Source organism: Callithrix jacchus, chromosome 2 (assembly GCF_049354715.1).
Source record: "Callithrix jacchus isolate 240 chromosome 2, calJac240_pri, whole genome shotgun sequence".
In the NCBI taxonomy this organism is placed as follows: Eukaryota; Metazoa; Chordata; class Mammalia; order Primates; family Cebidae; genus Callithrix; species Callithrix jacchus.
The window spans coordinates 140,632,695-140,659,133 of NC_133503.1; the positions used below are offsets into that span (position 1 = coordinate 140,632,695).

General features: G+C 39.5%; 1 long non-coding RNA gene across 2 annotated transcripts in view; it reads left to right on the top strand.

The window, feature by feature from the left end:
- LOC128931370 (uncharacterized) overlaps positions 1 to 26,439 on the top strand; it is a 696,873-nt gene that overhangs the window by 127,408 nt on the left and 543,026 nt on the right. The window contains exon 1 of one of the 2 annotated variants that reach the window (XR_013532290.1): positions 1,068 to 1,147. The exons of the other annotated variant lie outside the window; for it this stretch is intronic. This is a non-coding gene — a long non-coding RNA (uncharacterized LOC128931370). Of the gene's footprint in view, positions 1 to 1,067; positions 1,148 to 26,439 lie in introns of those variants that run through there. 2 annotated transcript variants of the gene reach the window in all.

Sequence of the window (26,439 nt, forward strand, 5' to 3'; positions counted from 1 at the left end):
ACTCCCACTTTAGGTTAAATATGTAATATTCCCAGACAGATCTTGGCATTGACTTTCTTGCGTATGTTTATATATGAGCCCAATTTCTCATTTCTTCCTCAAGGAAGTGGAGTGCAGCCTGTGCAATTGCTAACAGCATAATGTAGTTGCCTTTTTGCAGAAGTGACACTGAGTAAAAGCTGAAATCTCCTAGGATGTTTTCTTATCCTCAATAAAAATCTTCAATATTCTTATAATTGAAGTTTGGCTTCTTAGGTACTGTTAAAAATATTTTCTTATTTTAGTGCCTAGAGCTACTTGTTTTAGCTTTATGGAATTTTTTTTCCTTTTGGTTATCTGGTAGAATTTCAGAATATATATCATTAAAGAGGGTGCTGCTTTTTTTTGTGACTACAGACATAATTGGGCATTCTTTCTTCCACCGAATTTCCTTAGTACCAGATAATTATGAGGTCTAGAATTCTGGATATGAGTTAATTCAAGTTTACCTTTATCTAGTTGTTAAGAAGTCAGAATAGCATTTGCTGTGTAAATCTGGGCAATTTATTTTTGTCAGTTTTCTTTTTTAACGAATGGAAGTATTTCTTCACAGGCTGGACTCTCAGGTGTTGGGAGAGTAGCTGAGACGACAGGTAGAGTGGAGAGGTGGAATAGAGGGGGAACCAGAATTTCCTGAATCCTAGGCTCTGCTATGCTTTTCACCCCCAAAATCATCCAGAAATCAAACCACCTACACTCTTGACTTTCAGCCTTTTTAGTATTTGTTGCACCTCCCCAAATTGGCCACTTTTCTGATTTTTAGAAGGATGGATAGTGTATTTTGGTGGGAAGGATTAGAAGGTTCAAAAATATTATCTAAAATTAAAATGTGTTATTTTGGAGAGAGAGATTTAGATCCAGGCTGTAAAACTGACTATGTGAACTTGGGCAAAGTATTCAGCCTCTCTGAATTTTTAATATCTTCCTCTGCAAAGTGGGGATAATAATGCTTGTTTTGTGTAGCCCTAGTAAACATTGAATCCGTTCTTCTGTGGAGTTTATTCACGTGCACCAACCCCATCCCCCTTGTGGTGACTTTAGTATCTTTTTACAGCGCTGCTGATGGAGGATACTGTCAATCCAGAGTCTGACAGCCTCTTGCTCCGATGTAAGTCAAATGTCATTCTTGAAATCATAATAAACTTACCAACTTTTTTTTTGCATAACTTGATGGTGTTATGGAATTATAACTGTTTTGGAAACATTCCAGCATAGAAGCTATATACCAGAACAAATGAGATTCTGGCACCGTACCGCCTCCAAGGAATTCATTCTGTTTTTGGAGGACTAGCACATGTATTTGCTTTATATTATGTTTCCTAAATTATATTTATTTCTTTACTTTAGAGTAATGCAATAATTTAAAAGAAAGGATTATCTTGGCTTATTCCCCCTTGAATACCACAGCCTTCTTCATTAGGATGTTTCATTTAAAAAATAGTATTTGTGCCTTCCCTGCCAACCTTCCAAAAAATTCACTGCTGGGCAGAGGAAGGAGTTGATAAATAAAAAGTAATTTGTTCATAAAATTTATAAGCCACTGGAAATGAGGGCCCTGGAAGAAAGTGCCAACTCAGCTTTAAGTATGAGATAATAATCAAAACAGCAAATGTACAAGTGCATTATGGTAACAATAAATCAAATGGCAAGGCTCTATGTGAACAATATAGAAAAAACAACTGAGTGAAGAAATATCAGATGAAGGATGATCTTTACTCTGGGAATATCTATTCAAATAATAAATTCAGCCCAGGATTTCTGTTTCCTAAAACCTAAGGACTTCTACTGAACAACAGCACTGCACCCGCAGCAACCACAACAAAAACAACAAAACCCTTTGTTTTCCTGCCAGATTCTAGCAGTTTTGTTTCATAGAGAGAGGCCTTTTCTGTGGACTGTGTCTTTGACTGAAGATTTAACCCTAAAAGAAGGGCTCCTGAAAGCTCTGCTTAGGGTTGGTGGTATATATCATAAGGTTGCTTTTTTTTTTTTTTTTTTAAACTAGCCTTTCCATAAGAGCTTTTGTTGACCATTTTGGTCTTGACTTCCCAAAGTAAATGTTTCATTGAGCTAGCATGACTTTATCATAATAAAAACTATATTTTTGTCTTCTGTCCCTTGACATTTATTCTATGGAACTAGTTTTTCCTGTCCCTAAATGAAAGATATAATTTAGGGCAAATCATTGTATGCCTCTGACCACTTTTAGTTAACAGTAGGTCCTCTGTTAGCATGTCCAGGCTAGTGTAATAATACAATCAGTAATTTCATTCAATGTTAATGCTGCTTCTCCTCCAGCTTGGGCCAGCTGAAGGTTGACCATTGGCATTTGGCGAAAGGAGGCCTGATTGGCCTCTTCTCTTTTTCTCTAGCGTACATCATAATCCTCCTCCCTCATTTTCAGAATGAGGCCACCATTTTGGGTCATCTCCCAGGGAGAAGGTGGGAGGGGGCTGGGGAGAGGGGAGTTGAGCCAGGATAGGCCTTAGTGGACTTGTGCTGTTGTCAGCTGGCAGCTGAACCTGGGCTGGCAGGCGTTTGAAGCTGACTGTCTTGTGTGGGCACTTTTGTGGGTTCTTTGAGTACTCCTATCTCTGGGGAACTCTCACTTGGAATCCAGCTGAATCTGTTAGTTCTGCCTTTGCAATGTCCCCCAAATCCAACCATTTTGTATCCTTCCCCCACTTCCCCTGCTCTGAGCCACCCCCAACTCTATCCTGCATGACTCTGGTGGTCTTCTGTGAATGGGTTTCCTTGCTTCTGCCTGTGTTCTGGGAGTCTGTTTTACATGCTGAACAGGGATCTTTTCAGCGTGTAGTTTAGATCATGTTATTCCTTTGTTCCAACTGTCTGGTGGTTTCCTGTCTCATGTAGAGCAGAACTCCCAGTCCTCTGAGGGACCACAGGCCCTATACTCTGCCTTTCCCTGCCCTACATTTCTGACCTCGCCTTTCACCACTCTCACCCTCCTTGCTGTCCCAGGACACTGGACACCCCCCTGCCTCAGGGCCTTCCCATTTGCTGTTCCCTCTATTTTAATTCTTTCCGCCAGACATGTACAAGGCTTACTCCTTTAACTTGTTCAAGTCTTTTTTTTTTTCTTGTGAGACAGAGTCTTGCTCTGTGGCCCAAGCTGGAATGCAGTGGTGGGATCTTGGCTCACTGCAACCCCCACCTCCTGGGTTCAAGCAATTCTCCCTGCCTCAGCCTCCCAAGTAGCTGGGAATACAGGTGCCTACCATCATGCCCAGCTAATTTTTCTGGTATTTTTCATAGAGACAGGGTTTTGCCACTTTGGCCAGACTGATCTTGAACTTCTGACCTCAGGTGATCTGCCTTCCTTGGCTTCCCAAAGTGCTGGGATTATAGGCATAAGCCCCCATGCCTGGCCAAGTCTTTGTGAAAATATCTCTGTCTTATTAAGTTTTTCCGTGACCAATCTATTGCAAACTGCAAACCCTCCCTCCCCCAGGGCTCTCCCTATTCTCCTTTCATCTTTAGTTTTCTCCCTAACACATTATATTTTGACTTACTCTATATTTTACTCATATAATGTTTTTCTCCTTCATTAGTATATATTTAATAAAGGAAGAATCTTTATCAGTTTTGTTCACTGTTATATCCCTAATTCTTAGAACTGTACTTGGCACCTTGTAGGTGCTCAACAATCGTTTTGAATCAGTGAATGAATGTTTACACTGATCCTGTGTAACTGTAACTCACCTGCATACATAGCTAGCTCACTTTCTAGGCTCTTGAGGGTAAGGTCTAGGAATTGGTCATTTTGTATTTCCTACATCTCTACCTCAGTGCCTGGAACAAAATAAGTTCTCAATAAATATTTATTGAATAAATTAAAGAATGAATGAATCAGGAAAGATTGCTGGAGATATGGAAAAAAAGAAACAGAGGAGTAAAGTTTCAAGGCAAATAGTGTGGTCCAGATATTACAGGGAGAGGAAACCACGGGATTTAGGATGGGAAAGGGGGCTGGGGACCTTTGAGGAGCATAGAGTGAAGGATGGGCCCCAAGTTGCAGTGGGTAGAGGTGACTGAGCATAGATGTTAGGATGTGGAGAACTCTGTCCAGAAGAAGCCTGTGAAGGAATGAAATTGAATTTAGCTTGATGAGAAGCTGGTTGGGGGAATATCTATATCTATATATCAATATGTATATCTATATCTATCAGCATACAGGAAAACTGAAGATGTTTGTAAGCTGAATATTCAGTGGAGAGAGAGAGAGAGAGAGAGAGAGAGATTAATCGAGACAGGGGATAGATGAGGAATAAGATTTGGGAGGGGGCAGAAGGAGTGTGATCAAGATGACCAGAGAAGAACTGGTCCCAGGAAGCAGTATGGCCACCTCTTTCTCTGAGGTAGGAGACGTTCCCTGGTCTTTGCTTGGATGGACAGGCATGGAGAGAGGGAGGGAGCGAGGGAGAGACCCACCTGCCTACCTATCCATCCATTTGTCTGTGTCTTTCTACTTGCCTAGTCGTTCATCCATCTGCTCTCCCATTCATCTTTCCATCTATTCATCTCTCTAAGGTTCCATTTTTCTTAGAACCCAGCCTCATTTCCCTGGTTCTTCTGACTGCTCATCCTCAGAGATGCTGGGGCAGCATGTCGTATTCTGAGGTGAGGCTTAGGTATAGATAACTTTTCTACAGACACTTGCAGTCCTCCATGGCAAGATGGGAGCTTAATGTCTTTCGAATTATCACTGTGCAGGACCTCTCTGGCCTAAAGATCACTTTGAGTCAGATATACACAGAGCAAGATGAAAAACAACAGCTTTCTAATAATTAGAACTTAAGCTTTTCAAAGTACCTTAAAATCCAAAATCTCCCAGCTAATTGTTTACTTTCACTTAGTTTTCTTGCAGACTTGGCAAGATGATTATAGGTAATTCCTACCTTTCCCTACAATATCCAGCAAAATAATTGAGAAACGCTGCTCCTCCATCCCCCATAATTACCACTTCTATTTATGAACAATGGAAGGGAACCAAATAAAAAATAAATGGAAGAAATGAAAAAATAAATTCACTCTGACTTGACACTCTGTCCACTTAATGAACCCTACAGAGGAACTGCATTAACATTGCCACCTTTTAAAATGATGAACTAACTCAATATGTGCACTAATTCAGGACATTTATAGATTATTAATTACTCACGCATGGTATTCAAGTCATGAACGTGATTACCCCAGAGTCTGTCTTTCCTTGCTAACCCAGAATCTTGAACCTGTTTCTTGACTCACTCTCAGGTGTTAAGCCCCCAGACACATCTCCGTGCCACTAAGAATCATTTTGGCAAAGCCCTCCCTTAGCCTCTGGCTTGGATTGACTTGGCAGATGCCCCATGCTAAGCACTTGCTTTTATGTGCTGATGCTCAGGGTAAAGATATTATGATGATTATGAAACCCCCTGTCATGCTCATGGTCACAGAGGGCCATGGGAAGCAGATTACAGGGACTAATTTATTTCAGAGACTCTAGGAGACATTCTTGCTGCCCTTGCTTCTGAATCTGTGCTTAGAGACAGTTTAAAAATAATGAAGCTGTTAACCAGATCAGAGGTCTGCGGAGCAGATGGTCCAAGAGGGGCCAAGAGTCTCAGCTGATGGTAAACCAGGGTGGAGATTTGGAAACATGGGCTTCCTTGGGGAAGTGTACTCTCGTTCCCACATGTGGAGTAGTTATTTCAGTAGCAGTAAGGATGACTTAAAGAGGCCCATTCTCTGACGTGACTCAAGCCTCAGTTGTGTGGAGCTTTACCCTGCAAGATTGATTTTCACAGTGCTGGTTGAGGTTTTGCCCCAAGCCCACTGGCTCTGCCTGGGTGTCTCTTGAGGAACCCATTAAGATGGAGCAAGGACTTTGTCTTCATTAAGGAGAACATAGGATCTTTCTTTCTTTCTCTCTGCCATGTACTAGTATTATTTTTCTGGTTATAAACATAATATATGCTGATTATAAAACACTAAAATTTTAGACATACAGTAGAAAGTCCCCTGAATTCAACCCCACAGATATAACCACTGTTATCATTTGTTGTATATTTTTCCAGCAGGTTTTCTATGCATCTATAAACACATGTATTAGCACATATGCATCTTTTTTTTTTTTTTAGATAAAATCATACCTACTCTGCTATAAGCTGTTTTAATTTAAAATATTTTTCAGACCTCTTTCTATGCTAATACATAGAGTTACAGTACTTGTTCTTTCCAAGTGCTTAAGAGTATATGGTTATATGGCTCTGGCACAAATTATTTAATTGGTCATTTAGATTTAATTAAAAAATTTCTAAACAATACTACAATAAGAAATCATATATAGTCATTTTTACCTACTTGCTTATTTCCTTTAGACAGATTCTAGAAGTTTAATAGCTAGATCAAAAGGAATATTTATGTTCAATTAAAAAATTTTGTTGTATATTATCTAATTCATGACCTCCAAAAGGTTGAACTGGTTTGTACTTCACCAGTAGAGTATTTTTACACCTTTGCCAAATTTCAATATCATTGTTCTGTTTAATCTTTGCTAATCTGAAACTGAAAAATGGTATTTGATTGTTATTTTAATTTAAATTTCTTTGGCTATTAATCAGGCCAAATACTTTTTAATATTTTTTTTGTGGCAATTTGCATTTCTTTTTTTGAAATTGTCCTGTTCATGATTCTTTACTTATTTGGGGGGCAAGAGGAGATTACTTGTCTTTTTAAGATATGGACTGATGACTGGGCGTAGTGGCCCATGCCTATAATCCTAGCATTTTGGGTGGCTGAGGCAGGGAGATTGCATAAACCTGGGAGTTTGAGACCTGGGCAACATGGCGAAACCCTGTCTCTGCAAAAAGCGTCCAAATTTGCTGGATGTAGTGGTGTTTCTGTAGTCCCAGCTACTCGGAAGGCTGAGGTGGGAGGATCACCTGAGTCTGGGGAGGTCAAGGCTGAGTGAGTCATGATCATGCCACTGCATTCCAGCCTGGGTGACAGAGTGAGACCCTGTCTCAAAATAAATGAGTGAATAAATAAATAATACTGACTTACAAGAACTCTTCTTGAGATAGGGATACTAACCTTTTCACTGCTCTTTATGGTACATACTTTCTCCTCAAAATATATTTTATTGCTGCTTTTATTTTTTTTTAAAACCAAAGTTTCAATAAAGGTTCACCCATTGCTTTTGGTGTTTAGGTCTCTTTATTTTCTTTTTAATAAAGAACAGCCCCTTGTTTTTTTTTCCTAAGTAATAGTGACTTTTTAAAGAGACTGTTACTGGCTGGGCATGGTGGCTCATGCCTGTAATCCTAGCACTTTGGGAGGCCAAAGCCGGGTATGTCACCTGAGTTCAGGACTTTGAGACCAGCCTGGCCAACATGGTGAAACCCTGTTTCTACTAAAAATACAAAAAATTAGCCGGGCATGGTGGGGCATACCTGTAGTCCCAGCTATTTGGGAGGCTGAGGCAGGAGAATTGCTTTGAACCCAGGAGGTAGAGGTTGCAGTGAGCTGAGATTGTGTCACTGTATTCCACATGACAAAGTAAGACTCTGTCTCCAAAAAAAAAAAAAAAGATGTATCATATTAAAGTTTCCTTCTATTCCCGTAAGTTTAACCCAGGATGGATTTAGAATTTTATCAACTGCATTTTCTGCATTTATCAAAATGACCATTTGGTTTTTAACCTATTAATGTAGTGAATTACATGGCATATTTTTTTCTGACTACCTATCCTTGAATTTCTAAAACAAATCCTAGTTAAAGGTGTTATATTGTTCTTTTAATGTGTTGTTGGTTCTATTTGTAAAAATATATTTAGGGTGTTTGCATAATATGTATTCATAAATGAATCTGACTTTGGGTTCTTTTTTCACTATCTTGCTCAGTTTTTGCTATCAGGCTTGCACTAGCCTTGTGAAATGAGTTCTTGAAAGCATTATATGACTCTTTAAATTAATCCAGCATCTGGAAGTTTTGAGGAAAGTTGATTTCACTAATCATTTCAATTTCAGTGTTTTTTTTTTTTTTTTTTTTTTTTTTGCAGTAGTAACTTAGAAAATAGTTTTTTTGGCTTTATATTGTTACCATAAAGAAAAAATAGTATTTTATTAAAAATCGTCTCTTTCCTATCTGTAGTTAGATATATGTTTTCATTGCTAGTGTCATGTATGTGTTCTCAAACTTCTTCTGTTTTGTCAGATTTGTCAGACATCCCTTAATCCTTTTCTTTTCCCCCCAAAGAACTAGCTCCTGGGTTTACTCAACAATTCTAGTTGCGTTCAACCTTCTAATCCATTGGTTTCTTTTCTTGTTCTTTTTCTAGCTGCTGAGTCTAATGCTCCAAAAATATTTATTTTAGACATTTCTTGTTTTAGGAAAAAACCTATTTAGGGATATGATATTCTTCTGGAGTAAACTTTGGCTACTTTTCATAGAATTTTCAATTTAGTGTTTCAACATATGTTAATTTTCAAATAATTTATAAATTAAGTTATATTTATTCTTTTACACAGACTTACTTAGAACAATGAAGTTTTGAATTTAATTCCATTTTAATCAGTAAATGGACCCTATAAAAACTCTATCTTCAGAAACTTACAGAGACATTTTTCTGCAACCTAGTAAATGATTTCTCTTTATATATTTTAAATGAATGTCTCATGAACATTTAAAAAGAACATGTCTCATTTGTAGATCATAATTTGCTATCAATTTAAGCTTATAATGTATATTATTCACATATTTTATGTATTTATTTTTTGTCATGATGACACAACAAATTTTGGGAATAGTTTTCTAACTTTTCCCACTATACTTACGGGTTTGACAATTTTTTAAAATTTCTTTTAAAAGAGACAAGTTCTCTCTGTCTTGCTCAGGCTGGTCTTGAATTCCTGATCTCCAGCAATCCTCCTGCCTTGGCCTCCCAAAGTACTGGGATTATAGGTGTGAGTCACACCTGGTCAATTAAAAAAAAATTCTAACAATTCTTTTTACTTTTTGGAGAGAATATAGTAAAAAAAATTAAGAGCATTGACACTAACTAATGCTAGGCTGCCTGGGTTGAATACCAGCTTCATCCTCATGAGTTGACAGACCTTGGACACATTTCCTCAACTGTAAAGTCACATCATCTACTTTACTGGGTTCTTGGGAAGATTATGAGTTGCTATATGCAAAGACCTTAGAATTGAGCTTGATGTGTTGTAATTACTCTCTCTGTATCTGCTGCCATGGTATTCAGAGTGAAAATGTTCATGGTTGCTGTCTATTTTGATGAATCTACTGTTTATTAATATAAAACAATTTTCTTTGTCCCATTAGAGCTTTTTGCCTTGAATTCTATTTGAGATAATGTTAATATTGCTATATTGTTTTCTTTTTGTTTTTATTTGCCTGCTTAGTCCCTTCAGGTTGCTACAACAAAATACCATAAACTAGGTGGCTTATAAACAACAGATATTTGTTGCTCACATATCCGGAGTCTGCGAATTCCAAGATCAAGGTGCTGGCAGATTCAGTGTCGGTTGACGGGCTGCTTCTTGGTTCATAGACAAGGCTTTCTCACTGTGTCCTCACATGGTGGAGGGGAAAGGGGTCCTGGGTTGCTTTTGTAAGAGCCCTAACCCCATTCATGAGGGCTGTACTTTCATGCTCCAATCACCTCCGAAATGCCTTCATCTTCTAATACCATCACCTTGGGGGGTTAAGATTTTAACATATGAATTTTCGGGGGACAAAATCATTCAGACCATCCCACTGGGTCTCTCTTTGGGCATCTACATGTTTTCAACCTTTCTGTATTCTTTTGTATTACACAGATCTCTTGTAAATAGCATATAGCTGGAGCTTGCCTTAAAAAAATAAAATGGAAAGTTCTTTTATTATTTATTGTTTATTTTTTTAGCCCTCTGTGGTATTTCAGAAAGTTCTTTTAATAAGGGAACTTAACCTATTTACAATTGTTGAGATTATTGATGTTCCTGTCATCTTTGTGTTTTCTGTTGGATATGTTTCTAGGTCTTTTGTCAAGGTTGAATCATTGCCCCGTGATCTTCTTGAACTAGTAGCTCAGGTTAGCACTTTCTAGGCTGATGTGGCCAGAAAGATGTCTACTTTTCCTGCTTCAAAGTAAGAAAAAACAGAAGCTAGCCTGGGGGCATGGTGTCTGTGGTCACACTGTTTTTTGGGATCCTCGTACTGAATTTTTCTATTAGCTATCATTCAGTGAGTCCCTAGTATAAGCCAGGTGCTTTTTTAGACTAAAAAAAAATATTGCTTCATTTAACCCTCACAATATCCCCAGGAGGGAGGAATTAATATTATACTTACAAATAGGGAGGCTAATTAAAGAAATGAGAGTGTGTTCCCGAGGGACTGAAGGAGACAGTTTGTTTTTTTCAAATGGAGTCTTGCTCTGTCACCCAGACTGGAGTGCAGTGGTGCGATCTTGGCTCACTACAACCTCTGCCTCCTGGGTTCTAGTGATTCTCCTGCCTCAGCCTTCTAAGTAGCTGGGACCACAGGCACCCAACACACACCTGGCTAATTTTTGTGTTTTTAATAGAGACTTGTTTTCACCATGTTGGCCAGGCTGCTGTCAAACTCCTAACTTCAAGTGATCCATCTGCCTGGGCCTTCCAAAGTGCTGGGATTACAGGCGTGAGCCATTGTGCCCAGCCGGAGGACACAATTTATAATGTGTAAACTATTCCCTTCCCCTCCATGTATGCATGGAATATAAAGTTGGCTAAGAACTGGGCTCCTGAGTTGACTTTTACTGAGTTTCTAAGTGAATCAGTTGCCAACGCTATTGGGAAGAGTGGCTCTTCTCATTCCAGTTCAACCATTTTTTTCATAATAGTTTAAGTTTCACTCTAAGTTGATTGTTCTGGGGTAGATAATCCAGAGTCTAGTCGTTTTCTTTACTGCTGGAGTGGAAAAAAAGTTTTAACTCAATGGTGTGTATCCTGTGGGTCCTTTTTTGGGGACTGGGTCTGAAGTTAGGGGGATCTGTGCCTGCTGGTCTTAAAGAATCCTAAGAAGGACAGGTTCATGCTTTATCCATCTTCGTGTCTCTAGTGACTCGAAGAATATCTGGCCCATAGTAGGTGTTATCTCTTAAAGCGACCTGAGCTCAGAGAGGGGATTTGTGTTATATTCATGTTTGAATTATAAGGTTTTAGAAAGAAGCCCATAGAATAGAAATGCATTATTTTAAAATTATGCTTTCTTTAACCCCTACTGTACTATGTAATAAAAACAAAGTGTGTTTATTATTTTTTCAAGAGCTTATTCTGGACTATAGCAGCATGTGGCTTCAGTAGGAGGTGGTCTGTGTCACCACGGGACGATGGGATGACATTGATGTATGAATGACCGTTTGCATAGCTAATTCCAGTGAGGGGATCCAGCCAATAAAAGTGCTCCTGAACCAGCTGCTGGGGAGATGTATAGCCCTGATCTCACCGGGACTCCATATTTGAAAAAAAAAAGAAAGAAAGAAAGCCAAGTGAAAACTCCCAGCTTACATCAGGGAACTACTGTTGTAGCACTTTAATGAGATCCCTAGGTGAATCCGATTTTTATATGAGTCTGTTTGACTTCCACGGGTATCTGGCTAGACTTTGATTGATTGTCAGGCTTTTTAAGTAGCATTGATTTTTACTTCTGCAACATTGGGATGATGAGGTCACTGTATTTCACCGTGTTATTGAAGTTCTTGTTAAAGCAACCTGGAGGTTATGAGCACATCTAGGCACAGGCTTCCCACTTGTGCTAAGTTGGAGAGGTGGGAAAGTTCAGGCAAGTAAAATGATGATGGCAAAAAAGAATTCTCTCTGATTGTGAGAGGGAATTGCAGAGTTTTAAGAATTATAATGATCATTGGTAGCTATTAATCGTAGCTTATTTCTTTTTGTTAATAGCAATCATTCGTTGAGCATGTAACTACACAGGCCAAGGACTATGTCATAAGCCGTTTGTACACATTAACTCTCTTCTTCCTTGCTACACTTTTGTGAGGTAGGTGTTATTATCCTCACTTTATAGATGAGAAAACTGAGTCTAAGAGAGGTAGACTAGCTTGCTACAGGTTGTTTATTCAGTGGAAGAGCTGGATTTTAGATTGAGCTGTGCCTGACTCCAAAACCTGTGATCGTAACAGGTGGTTTCCTATATGATGGTTGTGTGAATAGTTAGAGGTTTCCTTTAGGTAAGATCAGAAAGGAAAACTTGAGGCTGTTGCATTAGTAACAGTCCCTCTTTCCTATACGGACCCGAGTCTTGGGGAAAACTGCTACTGACACAGTGCCCTAGGACATACCATCTAGACTTTCCCCTCTTGCAGAAAGAGACCACCTGAACCTCCTTTCCGCTTGAGCGAGGCCATGCCCATGAGGAGGCCAGAGAGGGCTGTGAACATTTTAAGATTCCTCCAGCTACCACCTATTGATTAGAGGCTGCCAGGAGATTTAATCCGATTAGAGTCTGTAAAACTGGTTTCCATCTCTGGCGCCTGACTCAGGTTTCAGAGCAAGGGGAAAAAGTATGACATCACCCCTGCTTGCATCTGTGCTGGGTGGCTAATGAAATTATGTGATGGGCTTGAGGACCATTAAAGTCAATGTTGATTCTTCTTATTATTAAGAGTACTTTTAAATTTACTGCACCATGAGGCAGGTTCGAAAGTATCGTTTTTCATAGGTGTATTTGCTGCTCTGGATTTTAACGCACGACTCTGTGGGATATGGAGAATGCTAGCAGCACAGAGAATCAATTCTGAAATCTATAGGATGAAAGGACATGTAGCTCCTTTGCTGGAGGGAGGACAAGTTCTGGGATTTTTTCCATAATGAGGCACCAGGATGACCTTGGGTCGAAAAAGCCTAAAATGAAACAAAACATGTTTGTCAAGGAAAGGTGAAGCACTACTGTTGCCATTAGCATCAGCAATAGTATGTATTTTTTAGAGTTTAAATATTTAGTGTGAAAAAAGAAAGCTCAGTTCAGATTACCAACCATATAATCTGAACTGAGTTCAGTGTATAGACACTGAACTGGCACCAGGACTACACTATGCTGAGGGGAATAAAACTGTGTGTTTTGTTAATCAACATATCTCTAGGGCCCAGCTAAATGTCAGGTATGCAGAAATTATCACACTCTTTAAATATATGTATAAGTATACATACAAATGGTGTAAAGTGCATTGATCCTAACTGCACAATTCAATGAATTTAGCACACTTACAGCAACAAACATGTGCACGCTGACGAATCATCACTCAAATGAGGTTGTAGATAATTTCCCATATCTCAGAAGGTTCTCCCTTGCCCTTTTACATTTCTGCAGCAGAGATAATCATGACTTTGACTTCTATAGCCACAGGCTAGTTTTGTCTATGACTAATACACTTCATATAAATTCATATAAGCTGATTCTTCGTAAAAATGTAATCACATGATATGTCTTTTGCATCTGGCTTCCTTAGCTCATCTTTTTAAAAATTATTATATGTTAATTTCTAGGATACATGAGCAGAGTGTGCAGGTTTGCTACATAGGTATACATGTGCCATGGTGGTTTGCTGCATCCATCAACCCAACATCTACATTAGTTATTTCTCCTAATTCTATCCCTCCCTTTTCCCCCAACCCCCTGACAGGCCCTGATGTGTGCTATTCCCCTCCCTGTGCCCATACGTTCTTATTGTTCAACCCCACTTATGAGTGAGAACATGTGGTGTTTGGTTTTCTGTTCTATGTTAGTTTGCTGAGAATTATGGTTTCCAGCTTCATCCATGTCCCTGCAAAGGGCATGAACTCATCGTTTTTTATGGCTGCATAGTATTCTGTGGTGTATATGTGTCAGATTTTGTTTATTCAGTCTATCACTGATGGGCATTTGGGTTGGTTCCAAGCCTTTGCTATTGTGAATAGTGCTGCAATAAACATATGGGTGCATGTGTTTTTATAGTAGAATGATTTATAATCCTTTGGGTATAAACCCAGTAATGGGATTGCTGAGTCAAATGGTATTTCTGGTTCTAGATCCTTGAGGAATCGCCACACTGTCTTCCACAATGGTTGAACTAATTTACACTCCAACCAACAGTGTGAAAGTGTTCCTGTTTCTCCACATCCTTCTCTCTAGCATCTGGTGTTTCCTGACTTTTTAATGATGGCCATTCTAACTGGCATGAGATCATTTCTCATTTGTGGTTTTGAATTGCATTTCTCTAATGATCAGTGATGATGAGCTTTTTTTTCATGTTGTTGGCCACATAAATGTGTTCTTTTGAGAAGTGTCTGTTCATATCTTTCGCCCACTTTTTGATGAGGTTGTTTTTTTCTTGTAAATTTGTTTAAGTTCTTTGTAGATTATTGATATTAGCCCTTTGTCAGATGGGTAGCTTGCAAAAATGTTCTCCCATTCTTTTTTTTAAAAATATATATTTTATTGCACTTTAGCTTCTAGGGTACATGGGCAGAATATGCAGGATTGTTGCATAGGTACCTACATGGCAACATCGTTTGTTGCCTCTATCCCCCGTCACTTATATCTGGCATTTCTCACTATGTTATCCTTTCCCAACCTCCCTACCCCTACTTTCCCCCCCAATCCCCCCCAACAGACCCTCATGTGTGATGCTCCCCTCCCTGTGTCCATGTGTTCTCATTGTTCAATACCCACCTATGAGTGAGAACATGCGGTGTTTGATTTTCTGTTCTTATGTCAGTTTGCTGAGAATGATGGTTTTCAGGTTCATCCATGTTCCTCTGAAGGACACGAACTCATCATTTTTTATGGTAGCATAGTATTCCATGGTGTATATGTGCCACATTTTCCCTGTCCAGTCTATCATCAATGGGCATTTGGGTTGGTTCCAGGTCTTTGATATTGTAAACAGTGCTGCAATGAACATTCATGTGCATGTGTCCTTATAGTAGAATGATTTGTAATCCTTTGGATATATACCCAGTAAAGGGATTGCTGGGTCAAATGGAATTTCTGTTTCTAGGTCCTTGAGGAATTACCACACTTTCTTCCACAATGGTTGAACTAATTTACACTGCCACCAACAGTGTAAAAGTGTTCCTATTTATCCATATCCTCTCCAGCATCTGTTGTCTCCAGATTTTTTAATGATCACCATTCTAACTGATGTGAGATGGTATCTCAATGTGGTTTTGATTTGCATTTCTCTAATGACCAGTGATGATGAGCATTTTTTTTGATGAGCATTTTTTCATGTTTGTTGGCCTCATATATGTCTTCTTTTGAAAAGTGTCTGTTCATATTCTTTTCCCACTTTTGAATGGCTTTGCTTATTTTTTCTTGTAAACCTGTTTTAGTTCTTTGTAGATTCTGGATATTAGCCCTTTGTCAGATGGGTAGATTGCAAAAATTTTTTCCCATTCTGTTGGTTGCCAGTTCACTCCAATGACTCTTTCTTTTGCTGTAGAGAGCTCTGGAGTTTAATTAGATCCCGTTTGCCTATTTAGGCTTTTGTTGCCCATGCTTTTGGTGTTTCAGTCATGAAGTCCTTGCCTATGCTTGTGTCCTGAATGGTTTTGCCTAGGTTTTCTTCTAAGGTTTTTATGGTGTTAGGTCTTATGTTTAAGTCTTTAATCCATCTGGAGTTAATTTTAGTGTAAGGTATCAGGAAGGGGTCCAGTTTCTGCTTTCTGCACATGGCTAGCCAGTTTTCCCAACACCATTTATTAAATAGGGAATCCTTTTCCCACTGCTTGTTTTTGTCTGGTTTGTCAAAGATTGGATGTTTGTAGATGTATGGCATTGTCTCTGAGGCCTCTGTTCTGTTCCATTGGTCTATATCTCTGTTTTGGTTACAGCCTCATACTGTTTTGATTACTGTAGCCTTGTAGTATAGTTTGAAGTCAGGTAGCATGATGCCTCCAGCTTTGTTATTTTTGCTTAGAATTGGCTTAGCTATGTGGGCTCGTTTTTGGTTCCATATGAAGTTTAAGGTGTTTTTTTCCAGTTCTGTGAAGAGGGTCATAGGTAGCCTGATGGGGATAGCATTTAATCTATAAATTACTCTGGGCAGTATGGCCATTTCCATGAGATTGATTCTTCTTAACCATGAGCACGGAATGTTTCTCCATCTGTTTGTGTCCTCTCTTATTTCATTGAGCAGTGGTTTGTAGTTCTCCTTGAAGAGGTCCTTTACATCATTTGTTGGTTGTAATCCGAGGTATTTTATGCTCTTCGTAGCAATTGTGAATGGCAGTTCGTTCTTGATTTGGCTCTCTTGAAGTCTGTTATTGGTGTATAGGAATGCTTGTATTTCTGCACATTGATTTTGTATCCTGAGACTTTGCTGAAGTTGCTTATCAGTTTCAGGAGATTTTGGGCTGAGACGATGAGGTCTTCTAAATATACAATCATGTCATCTGCAAATAGAGACAATTTGACTTCCTCCTTTCCTAATTGAATACCCTTAATTTCTTTTTCTTGCCTGATTGCTCTGGCTAGAACTTCCAGTACTATACTGAATAGGAGTGGTGAGAGAGGGCATCCTTGTCTAGTGCCAGATTTCAAAGGGAATGCTTCTAGTTTTTGCCCATTCAGTATGATATTGGCTGTGTGTTTGTCATATATAGCTTTTATTATTTTGAGATATGTTCCATCGATACCTAGTTTATTGAGAGTTTTTAGTCTGAAGTGCTGCTGAATTTTGTGGAAGGCCTTCTCTGCATCTATTGAGATAGTCATGTAGTTTTTGTCTTTTGTTCTGTTTATGTGGTGAATTATGTTTATAGACTTGTGTATGTTGAACCAGCCTTGCATCCCTGGGATGAAGCCTACTTGATCGTGATGGATAAGGTTTTTGATGTGCTGTTGCATTTGGTTTGCCAGTACCTTATTGAAGATTTTTGCACCTATGTTCATCATGGATATTGGCCTGAAGTTTTCTTTTCTTGTTGAATCTCTGCTGGATTTTGGTATCAGGATGATGTTGGTCTCATAAAATGACTTGGGAAGTATTCCCCCTTTTTGGATTGTTTGGAATAGTTTCAGAAGGAGTGGTACCAGCTCCTCTTTGTATGTCTGGTAGAATTTGGCTGTGGACCCATCTGGACCTGGGCTTTTCTTGTTTGATAGGCTACTGATTGCTGCCTCAACTTCAGCCCTTGTTATTGGTCTATTCAGGGTTTTGATTTCTTCCTGGTTTAGGCATGGGAGGGGGCAAGTGTCCAGGGATTTATCCATTTCTTCCAGGTTTACTGGTTTATGTGCATAGAGTTGTTTGTGGTAATCTCTGATGGTAGTTTGTATTTCTGTGGAAATGGTGGTGATATCCCCTTTATCATTTTTTATTGCATCTCTTTGGTTGTTCTCTCTTTTCTTTTTTATTAATCTAGCTAGCGGTCTATTTTGTTGATCTTTTCCAAAAAACCAGCTCCTAGATGTATTGATTTTTTGAAGGTTTTTTTTTGTGTCTCTATCTTCTTCAGTTCTGCTCTGATCTTAGTTATTTCTTGTCCTCTGCCAGCTTTTTAGTTTTTTTGATTTTGCTCCTCTACCTTTTTCAATTTTGACATTAGGGTGTCAATTTTAGATCTTTCCTTGCTTCTTTCAGGAGCTCTTGTAAGGCAGGCCTGGTGGTGACAAAATCTCTCAGCAATTATTTGTTCATAAAGGATATTATTTCTCCTATGCTTATGAAGCTTAGTTTGGCTGGATGTGAAATTCTATGTTGAAAGTTCTTTTCTTTAAGGATGTTGAATATTGGCCTCCACTCTCTTCTGGATTGTAGAGTTTCTGCCGAGAGATCTGCGGTGAGTCTGATGGGTTTCCCTTTGTGGGTAACCTGACCCTTCTCTCTGGCTATGCTTAGCATTTTTTCCTTCATTTCAACCCTGGTGAATCTAATGATTATGTGCCTTCGGGTTGCTTTTCTTGAGGGATATCTTTGTGGTGTTCTTTGTATTTCCTGGACTTGAATGTTGGCCTTCCTTTCTAGGTTGGGGAAGTTCTCTTGGATAATATCCTGAAGAGCGTTTTCCAGCTTGGATTCATTCTCTCCGTCACATTCAGGTACACTTATCAAACATAGATTAGGTCTTTTTACATAATCCTGTATTTCTTGGAGACTTTGTTCATTTCTTTTTACTCTTTTTTCTCCAATCTTGCCTTCTTGTTGTATTTCATTGAGTTGGTCTCCAATCTCTGATATCCTTTCTCCTGCTTGGTTGATTCATCTATTGAAACTTGTGTATGCTTCGCAAAGTTCTTGTGTCATGTTTTTCAGCTCCATCAATTCATTTATATTCCTCTTTAAGCTGTTTATTCCCGTTAGCATTTTGTCAAACCTTTTTTCACGGTTCTTACTTTCTTTGCACTGGGTTAGAACATGTCCTTTTAGCTCAGACAATTTTGTTATTACCTATGTTCTGAAGCCTGCTTTTGTCAATTCATCAGACTCATTCTCCATCCAACCTTGTTCTCTTGCTGGTGAGGAGTTGTGATCCCTTGGAGGATGAGAGGCATTCTGGTTTTGGGTGTTTTTATCCTTTTTGTGCTGGTTTCTTCCCATCTTTGTGGATTTATCTACCTGTGGTCTTTTTGGATGGTGGCTTTTGGATGGGGTCTCTGAGTGGACCTCCTTTTTGTTGATGATGAAGTTATTTCTTTCTGTTTTTTAGTTTTCCTTCTAACAGTTAGGCCCCTCTGCTGTAAGACTGCTGGAGGTCCACTCCAGACCCTGCTTGCCTGGGGCTCACTGTGGCAGCTGCAGAGCTGTAAGGGTTGCTGACAGTTTCTTCTTCCATTATCTTCGTCCCAGAAGGATACCCGCCAGATGTGAGCTTGAGCTCTCCTTTGTGAGGTATCTCTTTGGATATACAGGGGTCAGGGAACTGCTTGAGGAGACAGTCTGACCCTTATAAGAGCTCGAGTATTGAGCTGTGAACTCTGTTGTTTGATTCAGAGCTACTGGGTGGGTACATTTAAGTCTGCTGCAGTGGAACTCATAACTGCCTTTTTCCCCAGGTGCTCTGTCCTGGGAAGGTGGGGCTTTATTCATAAGTTCCTGATGTGCTGCTGTCTTTTTTCAGAGATGCCCTGCCCAGCTAGGAGATAGCCTAGTCACAGTCTGCTAGCAGAGGCATTGCTGAGCTGCTGTGGGCTCTGCCCACCTGCTGTGTAAACTTCCTTGCGGTTTTGTTTGTAGAGGTATAGGTAGAACTGCCTGGGTAATTGTGGTCTGACTCAGTAATGGCAGACTGCCTCTGTAATGATGGATTGCCTCAGTAATGGTAGACTGCCTCGATAATGGTGGACTGCCTCGGTGGTGGTGGACTTCCTTGGTAATGGCAGACACCCTTCCCCCCACAGAGCTGAACTGTCCAGGGTCCAGCTGCGCTTGCTGTGGAACTGTCAATCGAGAGCATTTCAGATTGCTGGTCTTTGTGAGGGTGGGACCCGCTGAGCCAGATCACCTGGCTCCCTGTTTCAGCCCCCTTTTTCTCCATTGAATGGGCAGGTCTGTCTCCCAGGCGTTCCAGGTGCCCGTTGAAACAGCCACCCAGATTTGTGTGAGTTTTTGTGTGGAGACCCGCTGTGCCAGCTGAAACAGCTGTGCTGGAATCTCGTGGCAATTTTCAGTTTGGGAATCTCCTGGTCTATGGGTAGTAATAACTCATTTGGAAATGAGTTATTCTCTGTGCTGTTCTCACTGGTAACTGTACTCCAGAGCTGTTCCTATTTGACCACTCTTTCCCATTCTTTGGGTTACCTGTTCACTCTGATGATAGTTTGTTTCAGCTTTTGTTGCCATTGCTTTTGGTGTTTTAGTCATGAAGTCTTTGCCCATGCCTATGTTCTGAATGATATTGCCTAGGTTTTCCTCCAGAGTTTTTATGGTTTTAGGTCTTATGCTTAAGTCTTTAATCCATCTGGAGTTAATTTTTGTATAAGGTGTAAGGAAGAGGTCCAGTTTCAGTTTTCTGCATATGGCTAGCCAGTTTTCCCAATACCATTATTAAATAGGGAATCCTTTCCCCATTGCTTGTTTTTGCCATGTTTGTCGAAGATCAGATGGTTGTAGATGTGTGGTGTTATTTCTGAGGCCTCTGTTCTGTTCCATTCATCTATATATCTGTTTTGGTACCAGTACCATGCTATTTTGGTTACTTTAGACTTGTAGTGTAGTTTGAAATCAGGTAGCATGATGCCTCTAGCTTTGTTCTTTTTGCTTAGCATTGTCTTGGCTATATGGCTTTTTTTTTGGTTCCATATGAAATTTAAAGTAGTTTTTTCTAATTCTGTGAAGAAAGTCAATAGTAGCTTGATGGGAATAGCATTGAATCTGTAAATTACTTTGAGCTGTGTGCCCATTTTCATGATATTTATTCTTCCTATCCATGAGCATGGAATGTTTTTCCATTTGTTTGTGTCCTCTCTAATTTCTGTGAGCAGTGGTTTGTAATGCTCCTTGAAAAGGTCCTTCGCATCCCTTATGAGTTGTATTCCTAGGTATTTAATTCTCTTTATAGCAATTGAGAATGGGAGTTCACTCATTATTTGGCTCGTTGTTTGTCTATTATTGGTGTATAGGAATGCTTGCGATTTTTACACATTGATTTTATATCCTGATACTTTGCTGAAGTTGCTTATCAGCTTAAAGATTTGTTTGGGCTGAGATGATGGGGTTTTCTAAATATACAATCATATCATCTGCAAATAGAGACATTTTGACTTCCTCTCTTCCTATTTGTATATCTTTTATTTCTTTCCATTGCCTGATTGCCATGGCCAGAACTTCCAATATTGTGTTCAGCAGGCATGGTGAGAGAGGGCATCCTTGTCTTGTGGCAATTTTGAGAGGAAGTGCTTCCAGTTTTTGCTCATTCAGTATGATATTGGCTGTGAGTTTGTCATAAATAGCTCTTACTGAGATATGGTCCATCAGTACCTAGTTTGTTGAGTGTTTTTAGCATGAAGGGGCATTGAATTTTATTGAAGGAATTTTCTGCATCTATAATCATGTGGTTTTTGTCATTGGTACTGTTTATGTGACAGATTATGTTTATTGATTTGTGTATGTTGAACCAGCCTTGCAACCCAGGGATGAAGCCAAGTTGATTGTGGTGGATAAGCTTTTTAATGTTCTGCTAGATTCAGTTTGCCAGTATTTTATTGAGGATTTTCACATGGATGTTCATCAGGGATAATGGCCTGAAATTTTCTTTTTTTGTTATGTCTCTGCCAGGTTTTGGTATCAGGATAATGCTGCTCTCATAAAATAAGTTAGGGAGGAGTCTCTCTTTTTCTATTTTTTGGAATAGTTTCAGAAGGAATGGTACCAGCTTCTCTTTGTACCCCTGGTAGAATTTGGCTGTGAATCCATCTGGTCCTGGGCTTTTTTTGGTTTGCTTGGTAGGCGATTAATTACTGCCCAATTTTAGACTTTGTTATTGGTCTATTCAGGGATTCAACTTCTTCCTGGTTTAGTCTTGGGAGGATGTATGTGTCAGGAATTTATCCATTTCTTCTAGATTTTCTAGTTTATTTGGGTAGAGATGTTTATAGTATTCTCTGATGGTAGTTTGTATTTCTGTGGGATCATTTGTCATATCCCCTTTATCATATTTTATTGTGTCTATTTGATTCTTCTCTCTTTTCTTCTTTATTAGTCTGGCTAGCGGCCTATCTAATTTGTTAATCTCTTCCAAATACCAGTTTCTGGATTCATTGATTTTTTTAAAGAGCTTTTCCTGCCTCTGTCTCCTTCAGTTCTGCTCTGATTTTAGTTATTTCTTGTCTTCTGCTAGTTTTTGAATTTGTGTGCTCTTGTTTCTCTAGTTATTTTAATTGCGATGTTAGGGTGTAGATTTTAGATCTCTCCCACTTTCTCCTGTGGGCATTTAGTGCTATAAATTTCCCTGTAAACACTGCTTTAGCTGTGTCCCAGAGATTCTGGTACATTGTGTCTTTGTTCTCACTGGTTTCAAAGAACTTATTTATTTCTGCCTTAATTTCGTTATTTACCCAGTAGTCATTCAGGAGCAGGTTGTTCAGTTCCCATGTAATTGTGCAGTTTTGAGTGAGTTTCTTAATCCTGAGTTCCAATTTGATTGCACTGTGATCTGAGAGACTGTTTGTTTTGATTTCCATTCTTTTGCATTTGCTGAGGAGTGTTTTACTTCCAATTATGTGGTCAGTTTTAGAGTAAGTGTGATGTGGTACTGGGAAGAATGTATATTCTTTTGATTTGGGGTGGAGAGTTCTGTAGATGTCTATTAGGTCTGCTTGGTCCAGAGCTAAGTTCAAGTCCTAAATATCCTTGTTAGTTTTCTCTGTCATTGATCTGTCTAATATTGACAGTGGGGTGTTAAAAGTCTCCCACTATTATTGCGTGGGAGTCAAAGTCTCTTTGTAGGTCATTAAGAACTTGCTTTATGAATCTGTGCGCTCCTGTATTGGTGTGTATATATTTAGCATAGTTAGCTGTTCTTGTTGCATTGATCATTTTACCATTATGTAATGCCCTTCTGTGTCTTTTTTGATCTTTGTTGGTTTAAAGTCTGTTTTATCAGAGACTAGGATTGCAATTCTGGTTTTTTTGCTTTCCATTTGCTTGGTAAATATTCCTCTATCTATTTATTTTGAGCCTATGTGTGACTTTGCAAGTGAGATGTGTTTCCTGAATACAACACATCGATGGGCCTTGACCGTTTAGTTAATTTACCAGTCTGTGTCTTTTAATTGAGGCATTTAGCCCATTTATATTTAAGGTTAATATTGTTATGTGTGAATTTGATCCTGTCATTATGATGCTAGCTGGTTATTTTGACCATTAGTTGAGCAGTTTCTTCACAGTGTCAATGGTCTTTACATTTTGGTATTTTTTTGCAGTGATTAGTACTGGTTTTTCCTTTCCATATTTAGTGCTTCCTTCAGGAGTTCTTATAAGGCAGGCCTGGTGGTGACAGAATCCCTTAGAATTTGCTTGACTGTAAAGGAGTTTATTTCTCCTTTGCTTATAAAACTTAGTTTGACTGGATATGAAATTCTGGCTTGAAAATTCTTTTCTTTAAGAGTGTTGAATATTGGCCCCACTCTCTTCTTGCTTCTAGGGTTTCTGCTGAGATACCTGCTTTTAGTCTAATGAGCTTCCTTTTGTGGATAACCTGACCTTTCTCTCTGGCTGCCCTTTACATTTTTGCCTTCATTTCAACCTTGGTGAATCTGATAATTATGTGTCTTGGGGTTGCTAGTCTAGAGGAATATTTTTGTGGTGTTCTCTGTATTTCCTGAATTTGAATGTTGGCCTGTCTTGCTAAGTTGGGGAAGTTCTCTTGGATAATATCCTGAAATGTGTTTTACAACTTGGTTCCATTCTCCCTGTCACATTCAGGAACACCAATCAAACTGAGGTTTGGTTTTTTCACATAGTTTTATATTTCTTGGAGGTTTTGTTCATTCCTTTTCATTCTTTTTTCTCTAATCTTGTCTTCATGCTTTATTTCCTTAAGTTGATCTTCAATCTCTGATAGCCTTTCTTCTGCTTGATTGATTCAGCTTCAATACTTGTGTATGCTTTCATGAAGTTCTTGTGCTGTGTTTCTCAGCTCCATTAGGTCATTTATGTTCTTCTCTAAACTGGTTATTCTAGTTAGCAGTTCTGGTAACCTTTTATGAAGGTTCTTACCTTCCTTGCATTGGGTTAGAACATGCTCTTTTAGCTCAGAGGAGGGTTATTATCCACTTTCTGAAGCCTACTTCTGTCAATTCCTCAAACTCATTCTCTGTCCAGTTTTGCTCCCTTGATGGTGAGGAGTTGTAATCTTTTGGAGGAGAGGAGGCATTTTGGCTTTTGGAATTTTCAGCCTTTTTATGCTGATTTTTCCTCTTCTTCATAAATTTGTCTACCTTTTGTTTTTGATGTTAGTGACCTTCAGATGGAGTTTTTGCATGGTTGTCTTTTTTGTTGATGTTGATGCTTTCTGTTTTCTGTTTGTTGTTTTCCTTCTAACGATCAAGCCCCTCTTCTGCAAGTCTGCTGCTGTTTTCTGGAGGTACACTCCAGACCCTGTTTTTCTGGGTATCACCAGCAGAGGCTGCAAAACAGCAAAGATTGCTGCCCATTCCGTCCTCTGGAAGCTTTGTCCCAGTGGAGCACCTGCCAGATGCCACCCAGAGCTCTCTTGTATGAGGTGTCTGTTGACCCCTGCTGGCAGGTCTCCCCTCATCAAGAGGCATGGGGGTCAGGGACCCATTTCAGGAGGCAGTGAGTCCCTTAGCAGAGCTCAAGTGCTTTGCTGGGAGATTGACTGCTCTCTTCAGAGCCAGTGGGAAGGAATGTTTAAGTCTGCTGAAACTGCACCCACAGCTGCCTCTTCATCCAGGTGCTTTGTTTCAGGGAGATGGGAGTTTTATGTAGAAGCCCCTGACTGGGGCTGCTGCCTTTCTTTCAGAGATGCCTTGCTTAGAAGGAATCTGGAGAGGCAGTGTGGCTATAGCGGCTTTGCTAAGCTGTGGTGGGTTCTGTACCCAGTTCAAACTTCCTGGTGGCTTTGTTTACACTGTGAAGGGAAAACTGCCTACTCATGCCTCAGTAATGGTGGACGCCCCTCTTCCCACCAAGCTCAGGAATCCCAGGTCGACTTAAGGCTGCTGTGCTGGCAGTGAGAATTTCAAGCCAGTGGATCACTTGTTGGGCTCTGTGAGGGTGGGATCCACTGAACAAGACCACTTTGTTCCCTGGCTCAGCCCCCTTTTCAGGGTAGTGAACAGTTAGGTCTTGCTGGTGTTCCAGGAACCACTGGGGTAAGAAAAAACAAGACAAGACAAAACAAAACAAAACAAAACAAAAACATTCCTGCAGATAGTTCAGTATCTGCCCAGACATCTGCCCAATTTTGTGCTTGAAACCCAGGGCCCTGGTGGTGTAGGCACCCAAGGGAATCTCCTGGTCTGTGGGTTGTAAAGACCATGGGAAAGCATAGTATCTGGGATAGATAGCACCATCCCTTATGGCTTTCCTTGGCTAGGGGAGGGAGTTCCGCAACCCCTTGTGTTTCCCAGGTGAGGCAATGCCCTACCCTGCTTCTGCTCACCCTCTGTGGGCTGTACCCACTGTCTAACCAGTCACAATGAGATAAGCTGGGTACCTCACTTGGAAATGCAGAAATCACCCATCTCTGTGTTGGTCTCACTGGGAGCTGCAGACCAGAGCTGTTCCTAATTGGCCATCTTGCTGGCAATCTGTTGGTCATCTTTATGTATGTTAGATTCATCCATGTTGCTCCACATAAAAGTATGTAAAAGTAGTTTGTTCTTTTTCATTGCTGTGTAATAGTCAATCGCATAAATATTCCACCATTTATTCTTCTATGATAGGTATTAGGGTTGTTCCCAATTTTTAACTATTATAAAACAAAACTGTTATGAACATTCTTATACATGTCTTTTGATGAGCATTTCCAAGTATTTTTTGGAGTATATCCATAGAATTGGAATTACCAGATCATTTAAAATATTTTTGAATTTTTAATTCTTTGCTATTACTGAGTGATTTTCTACTGAGGACAGGTGGAATACTTTTGAATAACAGTGGTTGAAAACCATGATCAATTGAATATAGCATCAGTGATAACACTATTCACAAATTGTCTTTCCTGAAAACTACTGAAATTCTGTCTTATATACTCATGCTTAATAAAATTTTGCAGTATTTCCGAAAGTGTGGCTGCCATATTTCTTAATTGAATATGTAATTAAATATTTAGTAAACTCTTTTAGTAGTTTCAACTTGGAAACTATTGTTAACTTACTGTCTTAGTCCATTTGTGTTGCTATAGAGGAATACTTGAGTTTGGGTAATTCATAAAGAAAAGAGGTTTATTTAGCTCAGGGCTCTGCAGGTTGTACAAGAAGTATACAGCCATCATCTTTTTCTGGTGAGGGACTCAGGCAGCTTCCACACATGGCAGGAGAAAAAGGGTAGCTGGTATGTGCAGAGATCACATGCTGGCTCTTTTTAACACCAACTCCTGCAGGAATGAGAGTGAGAAGTCACTCGTTACCTTGAGGATGAACCAAGCCATTCATGAGGGCTCTACCCCCATAACCCAAACACTTCCCATTAAGTTCCAACTCCAACATTGGGGGTCAAATTTACACATGAGGTTTGGGGAACAACATATCCAAACTATAGCACTCAACAGGTTATTAGTAAGCAATATTCGATTGTAGGTAAAGAAAAAGCTAACAGAATGGCGTCATTTGCTGTCAACATGAAAGGAAGATTTGCATTCCTGGATTTGTTTGTGACAATTGGAAGGACTTTCTAGTTGACTGTAGTCCACTCAGGGAATCACTGAGCTGAGGTGATAGAAGATACACAAA